The following is a 24,388-nucleotide window of genomic DNA, read 5'->3' as shown; positions in this document are numbered from 1 at the left end:
ATTAGCTAGGCACATTTTTCCATGCGTTTTTTTCTCTTGCTAAGATTTAAATGTGACAACAAGAAAGTGTATAAGTGAATGCCATATATGTAAACTGAATTAAAAAAAAAAAGTATAAGGGGCTGGGATTTAGCTCAGTAGTTCGGCTGTCTGCCCCGCAAGTGCAAGGACCCGAGTTCGATCCCTGGTACCAGAACAAACAAACAAAAAAACCCAATATAATGAACCAACATGTCAAAAGTATTTTATCACATAAGAACTTTAAATATCTGATGATTAAACTAAAAAACCTTTCAAAATTCTCAGTAATAAAAAAGCACAAAAGTTAGTTAAGTAAGTCAGAAGAAAGGTTCAATTATCTTTAAATTGAATCCAAGGAATAGCATATTTTAACAATGTGGGTTTATAAATACACAATAAAAGTTATGTGAGAAAAATAAAGTAATTGTACAGATGTACAGATGAGTTTGAAAATCTTATTAACTCTACCTACAAAATATATTCAAAATCTAACCATTTTTTACCCCACCATTATTTTCCTGGTGGAATCACCTGGATTATTCCAATAGCTACCTAATCACTGGACCTTCTTCTAACTTAGTCTCTTTCACCTTTATTCTATTGTTAACACACCAGTTGATGCAATCCTATTAAAAGTTAGATCATGCCGATCTTATGTTCAAATGATTTTTTTAAATCACTCAAAGTGCACTGTAGATTAATGAAGATTTAAGTTGTTCAAATGATCCCATTGCTTTTCCAGCTTCTGAACAAAAAAAAAATGAAAAAAAAAAGTGTAACCACAGTCAACATGCAGTTCTGTGTGAACCTGCAAGCCTATATCCCTTTATTATCTCACCTCTTTTATTCTTCTGTTGTGTTGACTTTCCGGGAAACATTACTTTCCTGCCCAGAGACAGTTCCTTTGCTGAAAGTTCTTTTTATTTATAAATGCTAGGTCTTGCATACAGTAGCTTCTCAATGGTGTTTTGGTCAGTGATGGACTGCATACACAATGGTGGTCCCATAAGATTATGATAAAACTGAAAAAGTCACATTGCTTAATTTTTTCTCTGTACAGTTTCTATGTTTACATACAAAAATGCCATTCTGTTAAAGCTGCCTACAATTTTTAGTTCAATAACATGTAAATGTTCATAGCCTGGAAGGACTAGGATATACTATATAGCCTAGCTGCATAATAGGCTACACCATCTAATTGTGTGTAAGTACACTCTCTGAGTTTCAACAATGATGAAAACACCTAAAAATGTATTTCTCGCAGTGCATCCTTCTTGTTAAATGGGGCATGGCTGCATGTGTTAGATATGCATTTCTCCTTCTGTCTGTCTGTCTATCTATCTATCTATCTATCATCCACATTTTTCCTGGTAAGTTTCACCAATTTTCAAGGAGTAGATGATTTGCCATTTTAAGGACCTTCTCCAGTGTATAGCAACAGAGGTGAATAATCAACACTTGATTAGATATATTTAAAGAGTGTGGGATTGGAGATATAACTCAGTGCTGGAGCTCTTGCCTATAATGTCTAATGTTTTGGGTTTGATCCCTAGTAGTGATAAAAGGCATCTGGCACACAGCTATTGATATTCATTAATTGTTCCCCTCTAAACCATTATCTAGCATATAGAATTATCTATATTATCTAGCATATAGAATTTGATATATTGTGCCCACTTCTTCAATTAATTTAATAGCGCATATACTAATATAAGAACTTCTTAAAATATTATATGTAGCATAAATATATATGATATAATCTATATACATATGTATATGTGTAAAATTAAGGTGAATGAAAAATATAATGAATGATACAGTAAAGTCAAGATGAATAAAAACTATAGTGAATGTTAAAAAAACAAAAAAAAATGCTAGGTCTCATTTCCTTTAGGAAATCCACTTTCTCAGTAAAGTATTCTTTTGGTAACACTTGTACTTTCCAACCTTGACATATCTAATGCTCTAATATTTTGTTATCCCTTCTAAAATTTATCAATACTAAATGTCTTTACATTATACTCATTATTATTGTTTTTCTCTTCATACTCTTCACCAAAATGCAAGTTTCATGAAAACAGGAATTTAAAGAAATATTTTGTTTATAACTGTATCTTTAGAGTCAACAAAGGAGGCCTGGGGGAGGTAATTGTACAATAAATATTAATTTAAATCCTCATTAATCTATAGTGAACTTTGGGTGATTAAAAAAACATTCTTTGTTTGCAGCTCGAGTTTTATACTATCTATTTACCTTCCACCATCCATTACTATTGCTGCTGCCTCTGGCCTGGGCTTTATGATCTCTGTGAAGAATTACTGCAGCAGTCCAGTACTCTCATTGCCTGCTTCTCATGTTGCTACCTTCCAAGATGTATTAGTAGCCACTTTCTCAAATATAAATCTGCTCATGTCCTTTAGTGGTTTTAATTCTAGAATTCTCAATGTAAAAATGGTCACTAGTTTCTGTGTAGCTCAGGAAGGAATGTTGGAATGATGTAAATGAGAATAATGCCTTACAATGCAGGATGAGCTTGGACATTGAAAAGGAAATAATTTACAATTTTTCATATTGAAGCTTTTGTCAGTACAAAACTTTGTGATGTACATTAACTCATGGTATTTATGAATATGAAGAAAAACTGACATTGAGAACTGGAATTTTTATACATCAAAGGTAAGGAAATGTGTCCGAGTTCCTTTCTTGTTGTGGATTTGAATAACTTTCATCATTTCTGATTTCCATGGATGGTGTATGGCTGGCTACATGAAGTAGGGGTAAAACCTGTGGCTATAGATCAACTTATCATAATAAACTTTTTAAAATAACTGCAGTCTTTCTGTTTATTTTCAAAGAACACTTCATACTTTTCACAATTGTCTTCCAGTTCCTTCTCACAGACCTAATAGTCTTGAGAGGAAAAAGAAACCAGAGATTTGCTCTATGATGCATTTCCAACAATGTGCAGCTACAAGTCCTATAGTGATAGACCTCACCTGCAATCCTAATTCCATTTGAAATAGCTGAACAACATATGATTCATATTTTTAATGGATTATATGGTTTATACCTAATCCTTTTTAAATTCCTCACAATGAACATTTCATGTATGTAAATATTATATAATCTTTTAATTTTATATAGCAAGAGTCCTAGAGTTAGACCTAAACTATCTATGTTGAGTAGACAGACCCAGGTAGGTATAATCACTAGGATGGCTTCATTGGTAAGCATTCTGTTTTCTGAGAACATGGTAGAAGATGCAAGGAATGAGAGCTCTGGGCTCAAAAGAAAGATCAGTCTCTTGATTGTGCAACACTGCTGCCTTCAGATAAACCCCTGCCTTTGGAAAATATTATTTTTATCCATGCCAATATAGAAAGCATGGCATGAAATAGGAATATTTACATAGTTGTGGTATAGAACTGGAAGATAAAGAAATACAGACAAGCAAGCATGCACAATTGTTAACCTATAGAATACCCCTCCAATTTCCAGAAAACACTCTCTCATGTTATATCTAGGAAATGAGAGGATCTGAAAATCCAATTCATTGCCTCTCATGACTCCAGTGCAGCAAAGTAACCTCTATTCCCCAAGGATTTGTTTGAATTAGAGAAAAGGGGAAAGGGGCAATTACTCTCTGGTTGTAATAAAAAGACATTCCTAAAAGCTTCTTGGTTTAAGCCTTCAGTATCTTAAAGGAATTAACTTTTATGGGAAGAGATAACCCATGAAATAAAAAAGGAAAGAATAAAAGAGGAGAAAACTAAGAAGTGAGAGAAAACACTGAGTTATGGTGACACTAGAATTCTGTATTTTATTTTTTAGGATAATACCTGGTTCTTTTGTAGTTCTGAGTTTTCTAAGAAAGCTAATGATTTTTCCATTTTTGTTTCGCAGCTATTCTAATTGAGTTTCTGACCTTTTTTCTGTGTACTTCTAACTATTTTAAGTGCTAACAAATATGATTTCTGTATCTGCAAAATAATGAAAAGGAGAGAATGGGATGCAATCCAAATTAGATGACAGGTGCTCATAATAACCAAGGATTCAGTGTACAGTCCTTTAGTTTTATTGCCCTATGTTTTTTTTAACCTTAGTTTCTTGTTTGGTTTATTCTAATTCATTGTTAGTGCCTTGATCAAATTAACAAATTTTGATCACCCTGAGTATGTCTTTTCTGAGTCTAGGAGGGTATAGTATTGCTAAATGCCACTAAGGATAATAGGTCTAATTAAAAATACTTTTCCTTTTGGAAGTGACAAAAATTTCATCCATCAGACAAATAGGAGAGGAAAGGAAAAATATTCTCTGCGAGGCAGGAAACCTTGAGCTAAGGAGGACAAGAACAGAAGTTGGAGGCAGATAGCTTCGAAGCAGAAATGGAAGGGAAAGACAAAAACACCTTAGACCTGAAATATTTAAAAACATTGATATCAGAGTTGTAACAGAAGCTCAATCAATGCTTTGGATTGAGATGGTCCACAGAAATTTGGATTATCTTGTTCACACTTGAAATGAGGTTCTTGAGTGAAACAAAGCAACTAAAAGATGATGATGAAGAAATCTGTAATTGGAATGTCCTTTGGATTTCTTGAATCTTGTAGCAGTGGTTACAATAGAATAAACATTAGACTTATTTTATGTAGCTCCTGAAAGTTTATTTTATATATGCTTAATGAACCAGTGGAAAGCATCTTCAATCTCAGTGCGTTAGTTTCTAACTTCTCAAATGCCATACACTTTATAAAACTATTTTAAATAAGTCAGCATTTTAAAAATTTCTAGTTGACTGTTCAGTGCATTCTATATTAGTGAGCCTCTTATTTTCTATTAGTTATCTAAAATGACTGAAATGAGCTCCCAGTACTGTCATGCCCTCCTGGTGGATGACTATTTGCAGGACACCAAGCTCCTATTCTTTTCTCTTTTGGTAGCAGCACTTTATTTACATTTGAGGAATGATCCATTGAAGAGTCTAAATTCACAATGCTCAACTACATGGAGTGGGCATGGCCCCTGCTATAGCTTTAAACATGATACATGTACCAATTTTGGCTAATGACATTTAGATATAAGATTTTTGAGTCACTGGAAGATGCTCACATGAAAACTGTGCTTGACTCTGCAAAGTTTTGCCTTTGCATGAAACCTCTGACAGAGGCAATGTGAATGAGAATGGAATTTAATATATTCTAAAAATGTGCCTAATGACATATAAAAATTTGATATTGCCATTCCCTTGGTCACTTAAATTGCATGAATCAACACATCCTCCATTTCATTTATCTTTTAGTTTTCTTAAATATTTATGTTAAAATAATAGACACATTAAACTGCAAAAATAATACTGAGCAATTTTTTGTACCCATCTCTAGGTTTCCACTAATGGTCTCATCTTACATAACTTCACTGCATTATCAACACTAGAAAATAGATAAGTATAGGATACTGAACTAGATTACAGGTCTGACTCATATTTTGCATGCATTCATTTTTTATTCCCTGTGTCCCCATGGGCATTTTATGATGTGTATATATTCATATGACCATCAGTATAATCAAGCTAAAGCACCATTCTTACATCGTTACATCTGGACAAAGGAACTCCCTACGGCTGTCTTTTAATGCTTTCTCCTCTCATTTCCTTAACACCATTGCAAACGATCCATTATCCATTCCCTTTCTCTATACTGCTTTATTTATACAATGTAATATATATGGAATCATACAATGTGTATGATTGCTTAGTTCTTCCTATTCCTGAAGACAGGTTAGGTATTGTCTAAATTCTGTGTTCCAATTCACACAAGCATCAATACGGATTTTTTTTTTTTAAACCTCTGTTGTATTTGCTCATTTGCTGTAACTAAGCCTCCGACTGTTTCTTTAATTAGTTTTAGTCTCCCCACAGGAATGAAATCTTGCTTTAAGTAAGTTGTGTGTCAGAGAATCCAAAGATGTGTTTGAGTCTTACCTTCTCCTACCTCTTCATCAAAAAATGCAGTGCTCAAACATTCAACTACCTCACAGCACCCTCCTGGAAAGTGCTAGGCTGTATGCAAGCTTTATCTTGCCACATTTGAAATTTCTATTTGCAGAGCCATGAAAAACAATATGATTTCTGAATATATTCTATTCACAAGAAGAAATAGAAGAGCTCTACATCTGTGAAAGAAAAATGAATTCAAAAACAGAAACTTCCATATATTATAAAGAAAATGTGGCTTTTTTATAAAATGGAGTACTACTCAGCCATAAAAATGAGAAATTAGAGACATTTATAGCTAAGTGGATGCACATTGAGGAGATACTCTTAAGTGAAATAAATAGGACACACATGTATAAATACCAAATAGTTTCTCTGGTGTGAGAAACTGAAAGTGTAAATAAGGACTAAAATGTATAATAGGTAATGTGAAATAGGAAGAAAGGGGCAAAGGGGAAGGAAGTGGGAGGGCTAGGGAAAAGGATAGAAGGGAATGGGATTAATATGAGAAAATGGAAAAATAGGAACAAAATCTTTGTAAATAGGGAGGAATGGAGGGGTTGAAGGGAGGGCTGGGCAAGGGTGAAAAATAAGAACCAAGAGAGAATATTATAAAAACATTGTTAAGAAATTAGTTCTTCAAAAGCTTCTTATAGGTTTCAGAAATTTCCTGTGAAAATCCAATTGGTATTTTTATATAAATATGGAGTCTGGCTTCAGAACTTACAGAAAATTGTAAAGATCCCAGAATAGCCAAGACAACTTGATGTTTGACATGAGTGGACTTACACTTTCTGACTTGACTTACTATAAAGCTACAGTATACAGGACAATATGACATCAGAAAAAGAAGAGATAATTTGGTTAATAAAATAGAATGGAAAGTCTAGAAATACAATGATACATATATGTACACATCAAATGAATTTTTCACAAAGGTAACAAAGCAGGTCTATGAAACAATAAAAATTTTCTCAACAACTGGAAATTTATACATAAAAACAAAACAAAAGCATAAATTAAAACTTTGACCCCCTTTACCTCACTGACGCATTCACTTCAAGAAGGATCATAAGTACGCATAATGGTGTGTGTCTGTTAAGCACTTTAGGAGGCTGAGACAGGAGGATTTTAAGTTCCAGACCAGCCCTAGAAGGATCACAGACCCAAATGTGAAGCTACATAGACAAAACATATGAAAGAGTTTTTGTTTTTTTAAGGAAAGAAATTTTGAGTGGAAGATTTCTTAACTAAGACTCAGAAAACATAAACTACACAGAAAAATATTTATAAATTATACTTTATCAAAACAACAACTTCTGTTCATTAAAACATATAATTAAAATAAATGAAAAATTAAGCTACAAACTGTAAGAAAATATTCACAGTGCATATATAGCCGATGAAAAGTGCCTAGTATATTTTAGGAGTACATAAAGATATGAATATATATATTATATATATTCATATATATATTTATATATATGAAATAAGTACTAAAGAAATGACTCCTATAATTCAATTCTAAAATAAAAAGTACTCTTTTAAAAAATGGGCAAGAATTCAAACTGAAAAGCCTTCAAGTAGATAACAAACACCAGAAAATTGCTCAATTTTATTAGTCATTAGGGAAATTTAAATTAAAATTTCCATAAGATATCACTTTCCACCCATCCAAATGGCTAGGACTAAAAGTGTTGGTAATTAGAACTCTAAGAAATTGATGTGGGAGGTATAAAACAGTGCAACTACTGTAGAAAAATAACTTTTGTTTCTTGATCAGCTAAGAATATTTTCTAGCAATTCAATTTCTAAGAGTTTACCGCTCAAAAATGAAATCTTATACTAATAAAACAGCTTCTATGATAATGTTTATAGCAGCTATATTATTCACAATAAACAAAAATTGAAAAATATTCATCAGCAGAAGGATAAAAATATCTTGATATATTTATGCAGGAGAATATAATTCAACAATAAAGATGCTAACTACTGATACATGGAACTATAAGGGAGAAAATACAATATCATTTCCTCACCTACTACACAGTTCGTGGCTGACACCTCTATAGCCAATGACAGATTGACAGGAGAAAAGCATACACATTTTTTTAATATAAGTTTTATATGACAGAGGAGACTTGAGAAATAAAGACCAAAGCAAACAAGGAAATTTTCCTTAGTTTATTAACCATTAGATGATGTCCCCTTCCCTAATAAATTAGGAGGAGTCAGCAAGACCTGTTTGGATTCAAATTCTTCTGTTTGACCCTCTGTTTACAGAGAAAATGGATTTCCTCTCCTCTGGATGTGAGGACTATGCCTGTGGAATGAAGGTTCATGAACTACTTCAGGGGAAAAACAGCAGGTTTTATGGCCCCTTTCAGGGGGGAAAAAGAAGAGAAGGTGAGAGATACCTTCTTGCTTCTGCTGTTACCATATTTCAGGTTGGTACCTGATTGTTGTTGATCACAACTATTAGGGTAAATCACATAAATATAATGCTAAGCAAAATATGCCAGATAAATACCACATTTTCCATCTTATGTATGATCTAAACTAAACAGGAAAAGAGAGATGGCAGGGAAGTAGAATTTATTAGATTAGAAAGGGGCAGGAAAGTTCCAGTAAGGCAGCTGATCAGGGTGGTAGAAAGGATCCAACTAAAATTTAAACATACTAACTATGCCAAGATGAAACCTGTTATTCTGTGTAATATGCACTAATTTTTTAAAAAAGAAAAATAAATTATTTAACTTAAATAATCCAAGCTGTCAAAATGATCAAGTCAATAAGCATAACCTTCTTTTCTGTATAAATTAGATGAGGCTGATATATTAACTTATTTTCAACAGTTCTGGATGTATACAACTTTTTTCTACATTTTGCTTTTTTATATTAATGCTTTGTTTAGTGCAAAGTGTTTTCTTACTAATAATGAGAGAAATATAGCTAAACAGTTCTGTTTACAAAAGCTTCTGAACAAAGTAAAATGTGAAGTTATTGAGAAACATTTAATTTGGAAGACTTTACCATAGCTCAGAGCTTTATATTCAATAGAAATAATGTCTACCCTTTTCTCTGCCAAACTATCTAATTGCATATCAGTGTTGACTGTTCATGATGATTCAGCATACTTTGATAGACAATTTGTAAACATTGTTAAGCATCACTAACATATTTGCAAAGTTGATTTATATTTTATTATGGTTTTCTAATTATTATTATGGAAAAAGCCTATGCCACGCATTAAGTAAAACATTTAAGCTTTCACTTTAGAGTTTTCTCTAAGTGGTGAAATTGAAAGTGATTATTTCAGCTCCATTAAAAATGTGTATGAATCTATTTTCTCCAACTAAAAACTACTCTGTTACATGTTTTATTTCTAAAGACATAACATTTAGCCAAGATTTTTACCTGTTCAACTAGTTCAGTTTTAGCAAGTTAGAGGAGCTACTCAAATTTTTATCTAAATTTATTGTATAAAGAGATAAAGTTAGAATTATGACAAATGTATCAAAGAAGTGGACAGAATTACAAGTTTAATTTAATTAGGGAAAACTTAAACTGGAGGTATATTTTTATTGAATTTAATTTAACCAGGAAGTGTTCTTCTTGATGTATGTATAGGAATGTTTTAAAAGTGAACTGAAAATAAAGACATTCTAGTCAAGCCACTTCTGATGAACTTAAGTTTTTCCTATGAATGAGAGGACTAATCCAATGGCTTTTGGAAGCAAAGAGAAGCCATAAATTAGGCATCAGTAGTGTTCTTGTTTATTGCACTTTGAAAAATTCCAACAGTTAATAATAGAGATTGCCAAGCATCAGAATTTTTACTTAAACTGGAAAGCCTGACACCAAACTTCTCTTTCTGGAAAACAATTTGAGAAAACACTGAACTTATGTATATGTAGCTTTCTTTTTTCTTCTTCATGCTAGAATGAGTTTTATTGAAGTCATGTTTGGGCATGACTCTTGCTCTTTGGGCTATGCCTTACATTGCCACTGAAAGAGTACGATTAGCTGAACATTTCTCTTATGCACAGGCAGGAGCCTTTCCACACATATTTGAATCAATTTTAATGTGTTCTACAAGTCATGATCTATAGACATGTGAATTGCAGAAAGATGTACTTCTAAAATTATTTGATTTATGATTCAATTGTTTTTATATTTTTATATAGAAATGTTAAGGTATTATGGCTATATGGCCAATCATGAAGCCAAGATACGTTAATAGGTAAGAATCAATGATTGCAACAAATGGAATTTTTAGTGCAACTTAAATATAACATATTTTGAGAAGTCGCACTGAGAACACCGAGTCAGCCCACTGCAGACGGACATGTCTGCGGACACGGTCCCAAGGTCACTGGTCACCCTGGAAACATGGAATTAGCCTGTGCCCTGGCAACAATCCACTGGACCCTGCCCCCGCTCCTTTGGCCTCTTCTCTGTACAGCCACCTGGTTTCACACTACAAACACGCAGAGGACACCAGACCACCAGACCACTGTACTGGAGCTAATCAAGTTCTCAGCATTTAAAGAATTCCTTCCCAGAGGTAGGGGCTTCTGAGCCACTGTCCCACTGCTCCTGGTCCAGAGGAAGGGACTGCCTGGCCACCATCCCTCCCACCTCTCTCAGCCCAGAGGAAAGGGATTTTGGGCTGCCATCCATCCTACCGTTCCTGGCCCAGAGGTAGGGGCTTCTGAGTTGGCATCCCATGGCTCCTGGTTCAGAGGAAGGGGCTTCTGGGCCACCAAATATCCCGCCACTCAAAGCCCAAAGGAGGGGGTTTTCAGGCCACCATCACTACCGCCACTCCCAGTCCTTGGCCCACCTCTCCCAGCTCAGAGGAGGTGAACTGCATGGCTGTCAACAGCCCCACCCCCTGCCCAGCCAGTCAAAATGAGAAAACATGTAAATAAGTCTCAAAACCAGACTTCCAGATCACCTACAGCAACCCCAAAGCAAAATGAGATGGAACACTCTGATATTCAACCACCTGGACCCACTGAAATGGCAACAAAAGGGGATCTGGAAAAAATGAAATTAGAAATAATTTCTCAGATAACAGGAGAAATTGTGCCCCTAGTGCAAGATATGATTAATAAATCTAGAGGTGCAGAGCAACATGATGGGATCCCAACATAGGAAACAAATGGAATCCATAAAACAGATACAAATAGATTTCAAGGACATGAAAAACTCTATTGAAAGTCTACACAGCAGAATGAGCCAATGTGAGGACAGGATTTCAGTTATAGAAGATAAGATTGCAATTAGCAACCAGGAAAAGAAAAATTGCTTCAAAATTATAAGGGAACCTGAGAAATCAATCCAGCAGCTGCTAGATGATGGAAAAAAGAATAACATAAGACCGATTGGGCTCAATGAAAAAACAGGAGAGAGTGCAGATGACATAAAATATCTCTTCACAGAAATAATGGCAGAAAACTTCCCAAGCAGGGGAAAAGAGCTTGACATACAGATAAGTGAGGCATATAGGACTCCAAATAGCCTTGATCAAAAGAAATCTACACATAGGCATATAATTGTTAAGATTCCAGAAACTCAAGAGAAGAACAAAGTTCTCTAAGCAGTCAGAGAAAAGAAACAAATCACATACAAAGGAAAGCCCATCGGAATCACAGCAGACTTCTCCACACAAATCATCAAGGCAAGAAGAGCTTGGAGTGACATATTCCAAGCCCTAAAAGAAAACAGCCTCCAACCCAGATTGATGTACCCTGCAAAATTATCTTTCAAAACTGATGGAGAAATAAGATACTTTCATGACAAAGAACACCTTAGGAACTTCGTGAATACCAAACCAGCACTCCAAAGAATTTTACACAATATCCTAGGAACAGACATTGAGGATCACAACCCCAGGAAGCAAAGCAGAATGAACCCATCTGGCATGACAAGAAATTAAATGTAGAGGGGGAAACCCAACAAAAGAAAAAGTCATGGCAATGACAAGTCAATACGTTTCAGTTATAACCATCAACGTTAATGGTCTCAATTCACCAATCAAAAGAAATAGACTGGCAGAATGGGTTAAGAAGCAAAATCCAACAATCTGCTGCATACAAGAAACACACTTAATTCAAAAGGAAATGCATAGACTGAAAGTTAAAGGGTGAAAAAGAACACTGCATGCGACAGGAACCTGAAAAAAAGCAGGAGTAGCTATCCTCTTTGTAGATCAAGTAGATTTCAAACCAACACTGATTAAGAGAGATGAAGAAGGACACTACATCCTTGTAAAGGGAAGAATCCAAGAGGAAGAGATGGCAATCATAAATATCTATGCACCAAACACTAGTGCACCCAACTATATAAAACAAATACTAACGGACATGAAAAGTCACATATGCACTAATACAATTGTAGTGGGGGACCTCCACACCCCACCCTCACAAATAGATAGATCAACTAGACTAAAAATAAGTAATGAAATACTAGAATTCAATTGAACTCTTGCACAAATGAACTTAACAGATGTTTACAGTCTGCCACCCGACAAAATCAGAATACACATTCTTCTCAGCTGCACATGGATTATTCTCCAAAATAGACCACATACTCACACATAGAACATGTTTAAGTAAGTGCAAAGGAATTGATGTTATTCCCTGTATATTATGAGACCATAGTGCGATGAAATTGGAGATCCATAGCAAAAGAAACTCAAAAAATTTCATAAACATGTGGAAATTGAACAACACACTTCTGAATAACCAATGGGTCACAGAGGAAATTAAAGAAATCAGACAGTTCCTTCAATTAAATGAAAATGACAATAAAACATATCAGAATCTATGGGACACAATGAAAGCAGTCTTATGAGGGAAATTCATAGCAGGGAATAGACATATTAGGAAAACAGAACAAGCCAAATTAAACAACCTGATGCTGAACCTCAAGCTTATAGAAAAAGAAGAGTAGGATAAACCCAAAGCTTATACAAGGGAGGAAATTATAAAGATCAGAGCAGAAGTCAATGTAATGGAGACTAAGAAAATGACACAAAAAAATCAATGAAGCCAAGAGTTAGTTCTTCGAAAGAATCAACAAAATTGGCAAAGCCTTAGCCAACCTTATCAGAAAAAGGAAAGAAAAGGCCCAAATCCATGCAATTAGAAATGAAAAGGGTGAAATTACAACACACCCATCAGAAATCCAGAGGGTCATCAATACCTACTTCTAGAACCTATAGGCCAATAAGATGGAAAATAGAAGAAATGGACAGATTCCTAGATACATATGAATTACCAAAGTTGAACGAAGAAGACCTAAAAATTCTAAACAACCCAATATCAACCAATGAAATTGAAAATATAATTAAAAACTTAACAACTAAGAAAAGCCTGGGCCCTGATGGTTTCACTGTTGAATTCTACAAGATATTTTGAGAGGAACCACTGCCACTACTATTTAAACTCTTCAATGAAATTGAAAGGGAAGCAATACTCCCAAATTAATTCCTGGAAGCAAGCATTACCTTGATCCCCAAAGCAGAGAATGACCCAACCAAAAAGGAGAACTATAGGCCAATCTCACTAATGAACATAGATGCAAAAATCCTTAATAAGATACTGGCAAATAGAATACAGAAGATCATCAAGAAGATCATACACTGTGATCAAGTGGGATTCATTCCAGGGATGCAGGGATGGTTCAACATATGCAAATCAATCAATGTAATACACTATATCAATAGAGCCAAGTACAAAAAACATATGATTATCTCTATAGACACAGAAAAAGCATTTGACAAAATCCAACATGCATTTATGATAAAAACCCTACAAAAAGTTGTAATAGATGGTCTCTACCTCAAACTGATAGAAGCCATCTATGAAAAACCAACAGCCAATATCATACTAAATGGTCAAAAACTGAAATCCTTCACACTAAAATCAGGAACAAGACAAGGATGTCCACTATTACCACTCTTGTTCAATATAGTTCTGGAAACATTAGCCATGGCAATTAGACAAGAGAAAGAAATAAAAGGAATAAAGATAGGACATGAAGAACTCAAATTGTCATTATTTGCAGATGACATGATACTCTATATAGAAGACCCCAAGAACTACAGCAAAAGTCTTCTAGACTTAATAACCAAATTCAATCAAGTACCTGGTTACAAGGTCAATACACAAAAATCAATAGCTTTCCTCTACACAAATAGACTCACTGAGAGAGAAATAGGGCAAATAATTCCTTTCACAATAGCATCCAAAAAACTGAAATACCTAGGAATCAACCTAAGGAAAGAAATCAAAGACCTCTTCTCTGAAAACTATAGCACTCTGAAAAGAGAGATTGAAGATGATATCAGAAAATGGGCAGACATCCCCTGCTCCTGGGTAGGAAGGATTAATATAATGAAGATGGCCATACTTCCAAAACTGCTATATAGATTCAATGCAATTCCAATTGAAATCCCAGCAGCATACTTCATGGACCTTGAGAAAACAATCCAAAAATCCATTTGGATCAAGAAGAGACCCAGAATAGCAAAAGCAATTCTAGATACCAGAGACATGGCAGGGGGTATCACAATCCCCAACCTGCAACTATACTACAAAGCTACTGTGATAAAAGCAGTAAGGTACTGGCAAAGAAACAGACCTGAGGACCAGTGGAACAGATTAGAAGATGCAGAAACAGCGCCAGACACACTCAGCCATTTTATCTTCGATGAAGGAGCCAAACACCCTCATTGGAGGAAAGATAGCCTCTTTAATAAATGGTGCTGGAAAAATTGCATTTCAACTTTCCAAAGATTAAAACTAGACCTATATCTCTTGCCATGCACTAAACAAAATTGAAATGGATTAAAGATCTAAATATTAAAACAGAAACTCTGAACCAGTTGGAACAGAGGTTAGGTAGAACTCTTGAAGACATCAGTGTATGAAAAGATTTTATGAACAAACCCTCAGTTGCCCATGAACTAGCACAAACAATCAACAAGTGGGATCTCTTCTTATTAAAAAGCTTCTGCACAGTAAGAGAAATGACCAGCAGTGTGGAGAGACAACCCACAATATGGGAAAAAATCTTCACCTGCTTTTTCTCAGACAAAGGTGTACTATCTCGAATCTATAAAGAACTTCAAAAGATCAGACCTCCCAAATTAAATGACCCAATCTGAAAATGGGCATCTGAAATGAACAGACATTTCTCAGACAATTAAGTAGAAACAGCAAATAAATACATGAAAAAATGTTCAACATCACTGGTCATTCAAGAGATGCAAATGAAAACAATGCTGAGATTCCACCTCACTCCAGAAAGAATGGCGGCTATCATGAAATCAACCAATAACAAATGCTGGTGGGGCTGTGGGGAAAGAGGAACCTTGCTCCACTGCTGATGGAAAAGAATCATACCACAGTGATATATGTGCACCCATGCTCATCGCTGCACATTTTGTGATAGCTAAAACTTGGAAACAGCCCTAATGTCCATCAACTGGAGACTGGATAAAGAAAATGTGGCTTTTTTAAAAATGGAGTACTACTCAGCCATAAAAAATGAGAAATTAGAGACATTTATAGCTAAGTGGATGCACATTGAGGCGATACTCTTAAGTGAAATAAATAGGACACACATGTATAAATACCAAATAGTTTCTCTGGTGTGAGAAACTGAAAGTGTAAATAAGGACTAAATGTGTAATAGGTAATGTGAAATAGGAAGAAAAGGAGCAAAGGGGAAGGAACTGGGAGGGGTAGGGGAAAGGAAAGAAGTGTATGGAATTAATATGAGAAAATGGAAAAATAGGAACAAAATCTTTATAAATAGGAATGGAGGGGTTGAAGGGAGGGCTGAGCAAGGGTAAAAAATAAGATCCAAGAGTGATTATGTAAAGGTGCAAATTTCCAATGATGAATGTCATTATATTGTATACCTAAAATGTACCAATGATTAGAATGAATAATTGATAATTCAATATAGGAAGAAAATGTCCAAAGGGGTAGGGGTAGTGGGAGGCACAGGGGAAAGGAAAGAAGGGAAAGGAAAAATGATGAGAAATGGAAAAATTGTAAATAAAGTCATTGTAAGTAGGGAAGGGTGGAGGGGGTGAAGGGAGAGCTAGGAATGGGGAAAAAATAAGAACCAAGATGCATCATGTAAAGGTACAAGTTTCCAATGAGAAATGTAAATGTGTTGTATACCTAAAATGTACCAATAAAAGAATTTAAGAAAAAAAACCCATATTTTGAGGTGCAGTTTTCCTATATATGATAAAATTGAAATTCTTAAATATCAAAAATAAAAACATATAGATATCCTACTATATAATGTAAAAGAGAAAACATGCAATTTTGTTCATAATAAGCTGGAGAAAACAGTACATTTATTTCCATGTAATTTTATTGCCTGATACATATTGATCAGGTGACTATAACTCTGGTTGAAATGATTTCTCATCAATTTGTTTAATTTCATCCAACTCCACATATTTAACTTCAGAGATAGTCACACAATGAGAAATGAATTTTCCTTTTAATTTTATTTTTAAATTTTTGAACCTACCATTTTCAATAAACTTTATCAAAAAACTTTAGATTTGCACAAAAATTACAAATGTAGTACAGAGAGTTCTCCTTTACCATACCCCCAGTTTCTCCAACTACTAACATATTACATTACTATGGAATGTCTGTTATAATAAATGAACTAACATTGATACATATTATTAGCTAAAGGGCCATAGTTGTTCTTTTTCCCAGATTTTCTTAGGTTTTAATTTTTATTTTATTAGTACATGTTTGCACTACATGACATTCACATTCATTTTGGGGATTAGGTATATGTACCTAACAATGCTTGTTTCTTTTTTTAAAATCTACTTCCCACCCACCTCTCTCCTTCTGTCTCCAAATCCCCATTCCCCATGTATGTCCTTGTTATTCTTCTTATTAGCTTATGTTTATGACATATAATGTTCATATTCATTGTGGGTATTTCGTACCTGTACATGTACATGTCGTATCTTAATTCTTCTTTCTTCTCCTTCACCTCCCTCTCTTGACTAGCCTCTTTGTTAAAGTGGCGACTTGTGAAGATACTTTTACAAAACAGTAATTACAGGCATACAGTAAGAAAGTGCTTACTTTGTGAGAGGATCATTCTGTTGCAGGGGTTTCTCAGAATAATGGAGTTTTGTCTTTGCCATGCTGTTTCCCAACTGCAATTGCAAAGCCACCCGTGTCTCTTCCCTAGATTTCTGTGTGAACCAGTCTTCACTTCAGGGAACATGAAATGTTCTGGTTGCAAACAAGTCCTGCTGAGCTTGCCACTGTTTCTGTGTTGGATGAACCAATGATCTCTACAAGGACAATCACTTAAAAAGGAGGAAGAGTGTTTCCTCTGAAGAGTGCTTTCTTCACTGCATGTGCCACTTTCTTCTCTCACCTCCCCTCTCACTTTGTTCCCTATATTTTGTCTTCATTTTTTTTATTCTTTCATCTTTTATTTTTCTTTGTATTTATTGAACATCTACTATCACTAGATTCTTTATAAGGGAATATAATAGTTTAAAATGCCAAAGGGAGGCTGAAGATTAAGAGAAAACCACCATATCATAACAGGAGGTAGAGTGCACTCTGTGCAAGAGAGTGTTAGATACTCAGCCTTGGTGAGCTAGAAAAGACATTATGGAAGTTTTTGCACGCTGATACCAAGAGGATACACAACAGTTACTCAATCACTTACTGCAGCATAGTTTCTTGTCTGTATGGTTTTCATTCACCACAAAGTAAAGGATGTATTATTCTATGCTGTCCTTTTTAAAAAATCTGTTTTAATTTTTGTTCTTCCACTGCTTTATTGAGATACAATTGACACACAAAATTGTGTATAGGTATGGGGTAAAAGTGATGCTTTGACATATGTGTAAATTGCTAAAGGATTCCCACAATAGAGGTAATATGATCATCACCTCCCTTGGTCCTTTGTGTACATTTAAGATCTACTTTCATCTAATTTCAAGTATTTATATACATACAAGTACAGTGTTTGTATACATACAGTAATGTGTGTATGCAGAAGGAGAAAAGCAGGAATTAGCTTAATTCCTAATAAATAGTTTGAGAATATCATTCCAGAATAATAACTTTTGAAAATAACAAGTAATGATGTTTTCCCTACCTCAAATTCTGTGATTCTGATAATGACATTTAGCAAGAATCAGTGTTTTCAGACCTTGATTTATTAATCATTATTTACCTGTGGTTTATCTCCTTCCATGGTTAATTCCTCAGTTCCCCAGAGAAGCCACAGTGAAAAGCAATGGTGAGCACAGGTTAAAAATGTTGGTACTGGTGGTAATGGATGGTGAATGACAACAACCAATGAGTATGTATTTGGATTTCAACATCACTACTTGTGAGATGACTGTGATTTACCAGGCTACTTTGCCTTGATGTGTCTCTATTTCCTCACCTTCACTTAGAGAACACTATAGTGCCTACTTCATATATAATCATTAAGAAGATTTAAAAGATGATCCATTCAGAGACTTATCACACTGCCTGGTGCCAACATTAGCCAAAATAATCACTAGTTGTAGTGTTATAGGTGAACCAAAAGAAAAATGCTACCTTTATTTCTCTGCATTGATGAAGTTTTCTAGGACCAGCTATGGCATGAAAAGTAGAGATGATAATATATTTGTTGCACAGGGGGTGGAGGACCCTGCCTTGTGAATATAGATGTCTGTTTCTATACTAGAAAAATTATGTGGCTCCATGTCACAAAATTTAACATCTTTCTAATAAACTTTGCACAATTCCCATCATTGCTGTGCCCTACATAATCCTAAATGATATGGTGCTTCTATTGAAATTCGACAAGGGCCAGAGTTTTAACTGAAAAAGCACTGCGGATTTCCATGTTGGGCAGTAATCTGAGTGTGCCACAGAGTTCGAGGCAACACACAGGGCTCCAGGCCTGGATCCCTCACAGTCAGGTGAGCCAGTATCCCAGTATCCTGCACACTTTCAAATCAAACCTCCATTCGTATCCCCTTCAAAAGGGTAACTTTCAAGATGTGAAGGAAATAGGAGCCACTGAACATGGAATGCCTGGCTACTACTTCAGAATGATGTGATAACTCATTGTTTTCATTGTGTCCAAAATAAAATAGGCTTCTTCCAGACAGTGCTATATCATCTTGGCACAGATGAGCATGTGGACTCTGGTTGGCCTTTGCTAGAAAATCTGGCTGATGTGAAGCAGAGAAATGCTGAAAAACTGAGCTATTTTTTTCCTGTCAACTCAATAGCTATTAGCTCTTCTAGGGAGATGAAATGGTACCTAAGTCATTAAGTTGATCATGCTGGGGTAACTTTTGATCTTCCTCTAGAATTTGTCTTAAAATGTATACATTTGACTTCAAAGTAAAGATATACACTTCAGGTGTGTTGGGTTTCTCTCTTCAGGAGCCTTTAAAATTAGTTGTGATTACATATGAGACCCACTTTATGTGTGAATGGCCTAAAAGATGGGTTTTCACTAAGTTATTTGGAATGCTTCAAATATACATATATGAAATTGCATTGCTTTAATAAATTCAAAGTCAACAAAGAGTTCAAATCAAGTAAAAAACATTCCCTTTTTGTCTTCTTACCTCAAATGTGCTTACTGGGGGTATTTGCTTAACTTAAGGAGGTATAACTCTTTTTATTAAAGCATGATTTCTTTTATCTTTTCAAATAATTTCTTGAAATAATATATCTAAATAAATGGTTTCAAATGTAAATATACAAAATCATGCAGGACTTTGATTGCCATCTCTTTTAATGAATACAGAGGAAACTATTTCCTAATCTTTTTGTTGTAAAATACTCATGAATACATTTATAGACATTTACAATATTACTGTCTATGCATTACTATCAAGTAAAAACACAATGTGATAGTGTATACACTTTTATAAGAAGATAAGTGAATCTCTCCTAAATAAAATTATTAATGCTAATTATAGATGAGTTGTTCACTGGGGAAGGAAACAAGATAATTAGAGGGGTGTTTGCAGGTAAGTTATGGGAACCACAAATAAAAGTTTTATTCATCGCTCAGGGGAAGTCTTGGTGTGAGAACTCCACAAGTAGAAAGGATTTGGTGAGACTAGTAAAGTTATGGTGTAATTTACAGTGGTTTCAATCCTGAATCTCCCAATTCGAGAGCAGTGAACCAATATAATAAATTGCTGTTTTCTAACAGTAGGTCAGTAAGGCTCTTCCACATGAATCTCTGTGAATGACCTACAAGACATTAAGCTAATCATGTAACTTTCACAAGTTCAGGTGGACCTAGCTTAAGAGTATTGTTCAAATACAAAAGAGAGTTTGTTTTTTTATTAAACTGTCACTGAAGAATGTTAACATCTCTTGAAAATTACTTTCATTTCTCTGAGAATAAATAGATTTATCCTTTAAACATCATAATTGTAGTAGTCTTAGTGAATTAATTTCAGAGGTATAAATTAACTTCAGATTTCAGTAACTCTAAAAGGCATTTTAAACAGTGATAACTTTGACTAACTTACTAGTTTATAAAATAAACATTGGTCCTAATTATATGTTTGAATGTATATTTTCAAAAGGATGGCTCATTGCCAACAAAGAAATTCAAGGGAAAGAAAATTTATAAGGCACTAAAAAAAGGCAGCATTCTATAAAATATAACCACTGAAGTTAATATATTTTATTATAAATGTGAAAAGATTATGTGAAAAGATTAATGGTAGTACATCATTACCAGTTTGAATTTACACACATATGTAGACATACATACAGGATTCACTGTATTTCTTGGAAACTAATTGAAACAAACATCTTGAAAAGGTTTTGGGCCAAAACAACAACTGAAAAATAAATATGCTAAATAAGATGTTAAATGAGAAGCCCTGTCCTCTAAGTAGATACACATAAGTATTGTTAGAATTGATCTGTTTGGTTAATATCGTGAATACCTAGATAAGATGATACCTTCTTCATTGACTATTTGTCATTTCACTTTTTGTACGTACAGCCAAAACCATATTTAGGATTATTGGTTTTATTTGGATGTTTCTTAGCTTATATGTTACATTAGATTTTATATATAAAATAAATTCATCTTTTGTTTTGCCCTATTTTATTTTGGTCTTGTGTGTTTTTGTGTGCATGGGTCACACACAGGAACTAATGAGTAATAAAGTGATTAGAAATTTTGATGATTATATTTTCCAAGAAATCCTTAATCAACTTTTCTTTAATAGTTCTCCTCCCATTAATGTAACAATTCCTTCTTCCCTTTATGGAAAGATATAAACATGGAAATTATGAGTCTCAAAAACAATCAATACATTTCCTAGAAAGATAAATGTCATTTTAGCACAATAAATAGAATATGTAGTACAAAATTCCTGTGAAAAAATTTTCCACAAAAACGGTGCCAGTTTACTGCTTAGAGTCCTTACTAAAGAATAGGGGGAACTTAGAAAATCCTCTTTAATTTAAGTAGTAGAATTATGATAGGATGTCTCTATGCAGGTCTGCACAAGGAGAAACTATAAAAGCAATAGCCTTTTCTTAAGAAGAAAATTATACCAAATTACAAAACACCCATAAAACAAAAACAAACAGACAGAAAAAAGCACTCTGTTAATCTAAGTGTGGGTATGGGAGGGGTTCCAGATTGCCTTATAAAAATAACAGGCCTATTCTAATCAATATGCATTTAAATACTATTGCATTTATTCTAGAATCTATGTAATGCTAAATGTCACATGATAACATTTCATGTAGAAAATTAAGGGACGTTCTTGAATCTTCTAGCTTCCTGGGGAACTTGATTTTGTTTCCCTTCTTGTTTATCTGAAAAGAACTACAATTGTGTCTTTCTTACAAAAAGAGCATCACCCTGATTGTAGCAAACACTAAATATAATGAAGTATATAATATTATATAATGGACCTAATTATGAACTCTTAGTTTCATGCTGATTTAACCAAGAATAATTATTTTGTGTCTTACTAGTGTTTTTAGAACAGCATGTGTAATTTATATGTGATCTGTATGAATTACATGAGTCTTTTGTGTGAATTTTAAAAGCTACCCTTTTGAAAAAGGAATGAAGAAGAACCCCCTCCCTCCATCCACGCCTTCTTCATAGGAAGCAATTTGGGGAAAGTACTCTGGACAGGAAACAAAAATGTCCACTTTTTCCTTTGGGCACACCAAGCCTGGACCTCCTGGGCTCCACTTGAGCTGATGTTAGCCTCATCCTTACATCACAGAGATGATAGGACATGAACTGCACACCCATTCTCACTGGCCCTGAGTATATCTGTCCTTTGATTCCTAAATTTAATAGATCCTTCAGCTCAATGGGAAGCAACAAGGCACTTAGCATGTACTTTTTATTTTTGATAGAAAATAAAAATTTCATTAATTTCTTATAAGTACTTAACTGAAGAAGTAGATGAATCACTGGGCTACTAACTTCACCTTCACATAAAAGCAAGTTTTATTTCCTTTATTGGTTACTTCTATTTTTGCTCTATTCATTACCTTCATAGTTCTAGTTACCATCTCAAATGAGCTTGCTTACTACTTGTACACTTCTGACTCTTCCATCACCTTCAACATAAGCCCTGAGAAGGCAGGGATAGTCTCTCTTCTGTTATCATTGTGTTTCTCGAACCCATCACAGTGACCAAAAAAGGGGTCACTCACTGAAGTGCTGTGAATTCAATAAGTATCCCTCAAATGCTATGCTTCTTGAATCCATATTTGTATTTCACATTGTAACAAGAGGAAGAGGAGAACAGAAGGAAGGAAATTCTAATAAAGAATTTATATTCTCTACATGTGTCAAGTAGTTAAGCAAGTTGATGTTTACAATACTGGTGGAAGGGCTAAGATAAAAAACACAACTACTATCTTGGGAGAAAAGTAGACATTATACTCAAAGTATCTTTCCCTACTTTTACACTTGGGTTGCTCAGTCAAATAGATATTGTTATATGTGCTAAGACTCAAAAGACAAGGAGAAGCTAGATGAAAGAGGTATTTCATGCACATATTGCAAACAGAAATACTGTTGTATTTCTAATATCATTAATGATGGTGATGTTATCCTTATTATTCAATTTTTTAAAAATTCAATTTACAGTTATTAACTAAATATCCCTGAAAAGAGTCCTGAAAAAAGTTAGAGTAAATAAACCTATGGAGATCAACATGTACCAGCAGCCCACCACAAGTCTTCCTTAACCTTTTCTTGAAGAAATGGATTTGTGTCAGCCAATAGAAAGAGATAAATATGAAATCATCTGTTTTGTGAACATCAAATAAATGCTCTGTTCCTCCTCTATCACTTAATCTCACCCTATGATTATAAGGGAAATTCCAAATTTTTTCACTTAATTTTTATTTATTTTTCATTTCAATTTCTTTACAATCATTTTGACTCCTGCCCTCACTTTTTAAGAAAAGGAGAATCTATCTAAAGGGAAGGGTTAAAATATCCCTCCCTCACCTTTTGATATGGACTACTCCCTCAATAATATCTTCTTTTAGGTTCATTAATCAGGTAGAAGTTTAACAAAGATGAAATTGGGGGAGAGATCTTCCCTAGTGTGAGTGTGTGTGTGTCTGTGTGTGGAGGGGTTGCCTCTCTTAAATCCCTGTATCAAGAGACCCTGGGTCATAAGATAACACAAGATGGACTCATCTAAAACCTGAAATCTCAGGGCAAGACAGTTTGAAAATATCTTGGATAGCAACATGGCTGATGAGGTTAAAGCATTCCATCATCCAGAGAGGAAGAAGGAAACTGTGGAAAAAGAGAGCTCCTTTGTTTTCTCAAGTACTATTATGTTAACCCCTAAGGCTAATGCAACAAAGTATAGGATAGATGGCTTGGGACCACAGAAAGTTATTCTTTTACAGCTAATTGAGCATAAAATTCTAAAATCTGATTGTACTCAAGGTCATGCTCTTTCTATAGGCTCCCAAGGAGAAAGGTTCCCTTGTCTTTTTCTTGTCTCTCGGTGTTGCCGGCAATCCTAGGTGTTTCTAGACTTCCAGGTTCATCGCTCCGTCTTTGCATCTGTCAGCTCTTGACCCTCTCCCTGTATGTCTCTGTACCTTTTCTCCTCTTCTTCTTAGGATGCCAGGCATATTGAATGAAGAGCTCATGCTACTCCAATAACCTCATCTTAAATTGACTATGTAGGCACCAGGATTAGAGCCTTGATCCTCTCTATGAGACTCAATTCAACATGCAATATTCTACCTTTTGAAAAATAATTTTAGATTGATTTTATCAATGTTGTTGTCTTTCTTATT

At 34.5% G+C, this 24,388-nt stretch overlaps 1 non-coding gene across 1 annotated transcript; it reads right to left on the bottom strand.

Annotated features, from left to right (window-relative positions):
• Positions 1 to 2,896: 2,896 nt before the first annotated feature.
• LOC147823551 (small nucleolar RNA SNORA18) lies at positions 2,897 to 3,019 on the bottom strand. Its single transcript, XR_015443683.1, has one exon. It is a non-coding gene; the product is annotated as a small nucleolar RNA SNORA18 (small nucleolar RNA).
• Between the last annotated feature and the right edge of the window lie 21,369 nt (positions 3,020 to 24,388).

Source organism: Heterocephalus glaber, unplaced genomic scaffold (assembly GCF_053883595.1).
Source record: "Heterocephalus glaber isolate CG9 unplaced genomic scaffold, H.glaber_assembly_v1.0 deba00001572, whole genome shotgun sequence".
In the NCBI taxonomy this organism is placed as follows: domain Eukaryota; kingdom Metazoa; phylum Chordata; class Mammalia; order Rodentia; family Bathyergidae; genus Heterocephalus; species Heterocephalus glaber.
The sequence above is the reverse complement of the archived record's forward strand: the minus strand, read 5'-3'. Positions and strand labels throughout refer to the sequence as shown.